Source organism: Tenrec ecaudatus, chromosome 11 (genome assembly GCF_050624435.1).
Source record: "Tenrec ecaudatus isolate mTenEca1 chromosome 11, mTenEca1.hap1, whole genome shotgun sequence".
Taxonomy (NCBI): Eukaryota; Metazoa; Chordata; class Mammalia; order Afrosoricida; family Tenrecidae; genus Tenrec; species Tenrec ecaudatus.
In genome coordinates this window covers 89,566,306-89,568,081 of record NC_134540.1, presented here as the reverse complement: position 1 = coordinate 89,568,081, position 1,776 = coordinate 89,566,306, and the positions used below count along the sequence as shown (strand labels likewise).

The window sequence follows — 1,776 nt, the reverse complement described above, 5'->3', positions numbered from 1 at the left end:
GGGCACCTCTTAAGAACACAACTCTTACTCCGTTCAGAAAACATGAAAGAAGTAACACTGCAGGCCTGTCATGGGAATCTGTTGAGGAAATCACCGCTGTAATGTGATATAATGACAGCCCTCTGTTGAGTTCTCCTGCGGCGGCAAAAGCCATGCGATTAAGTCAGGGCTGTGCAGAATAGAGAGGGCACGGCTCTCAGCTCCGCTCGCATTAGCCGTTTTTTCTAGTAGCTGCCTAGACAGGGCTTTCCAGGACCTCAGCGACCTCTCCTTGTCAGGGGTGCCTGGCTGTGGAAGGAGAACTGTTCATCACGGCAGTGGGTGGCAGTGGCCGGCGTGGGGGCCGGGGTGGCTGACTGGACTGAGTTCGCAGCTTTGGTGTGAATTGTGTCCCCCACACATAAGAAAGGGGCGTTGGAAACCTCACCCCTCTGCCTTAGCGTGTAAGCTCATTTGGGAATAGGATTTGCTTACTTTAATGGGGACATCAATTTTTTTGCGCAGGGGCCGTGCTAATCTTCTCTGTATCGTTCCAATTTTAGCATACGTGCTGCCGAAGCGAGCACAGTAGCAGTATTTATGAAGCACACGGTCAGCCTTCTTCCACAAGGTGGCTGGGGGTTGGAGCACTCATGTCTTTCATTCATAGTGGACTGCTCTGAGCACATTCCACCGCCATTGATTGAGTCCAGCCCCCAGGGGCCCTGTGTTGGGTTTCTGGTCCAACTCCTAGTGACACTGTAGAGGCTTTCTGAGCTGGTCCATCTTTTTGGGAGCCGATGTCACCTGGGGAGCAACCGGTGGGTTTGAGCTGGCAACCTTGCAGTTAGCCGGCCAACACTTCCCCAACTGTACCGTCGGCGCCCTGGGTCTTTATCCCTAATGAATGCAGCAAGCTAAATGGGTGAAAAAATAGAAACTATGGGAGGAAAAATCTAAGTTTGCTGGCAAGGCCAGTGTGGGGCAGGAAGAGAATGATTCCACACGGGGAGTCAGGATTGCTTGAGAAGAGGAATTCGCTGGGGCAGGCCTCTGCGAGCCTTATATTGCCACTGAAACTCACTGAGACAAACTGGCCCTGCTTCTTTCGCGCTCTCTGGAGAGCCCTCTGGTTGCAGCCTGTGGGGAGATCTAGATTGAATTGGGCCCTTTCTTGCTTCCTAACCCCCTCATCTCTCTCCTTATGTGATTATATTGAAGATGATGGAGACTGGCGTAGGCCAACCAGGGAAGCATTTGAATATGTCATACATGGAATTTAGCTTATTGGTCCCTTACTCATACTGAGTTTATAGAAAGAGAAGTGGTTCTCAGTGACTTCCAGTAGAGATAAGTTAATCTATGTGTCACCAAGTCGGACCCAGGATGTGGGTTCAGAAATCAGGGAGCTGATCTCAGGTCTGTGTCTGTTCTTTGAAAAACCTCTCTGGAAAGCCATTTAATTTTTGATTTGTGAGGCAATGCTGACCTAATTCCTCATGAGGCTTAAAATGTGGACGGCTTTCCATTGCTGTGTGATAGGGCTGCTTTGGCAAGGCCTGAGTACTCCGGAGTGAAAGCCTGGTCACTGTAAATGTGACATAGCAACTTTCCCCAGAGAGCTTCTAGAAGCCACAGTAGCAACAACGGTCTTGCTTTAACATCACCTCCACTGCTGAGAAAGGCCCCGGGATTTTCCTGAACCTGATTCCTCCTTCTTGTGGTCCAGCAGGCAGGGGCTAGCCACGTTCCCTCGGGGCAACAGCCTGATGTGGCTTTTTGCCGCGAACTGAGACA

The 1,776-nt window shown here is 50.7% G+C and overlaps 1 non-coding gene across 1 annotated transcript; it reads right to left on the bottom strand.

Moving 5' to 3' along the window:
- Positions 1–460: 460 nt before the first annotated feature.
- On the bottom strand, positions 461–566 carry LOC142461938 (U6 spliceosomal RNA). Its single transcript, XR_012787102.1, has one exon. It is a non-coding gene; the product is annotated as a U6 spliceosomal RNA (small nuclear RNA).
- Between the last annotated feature and the right edge of the window lie 1,210 nt (positions 567–1,776).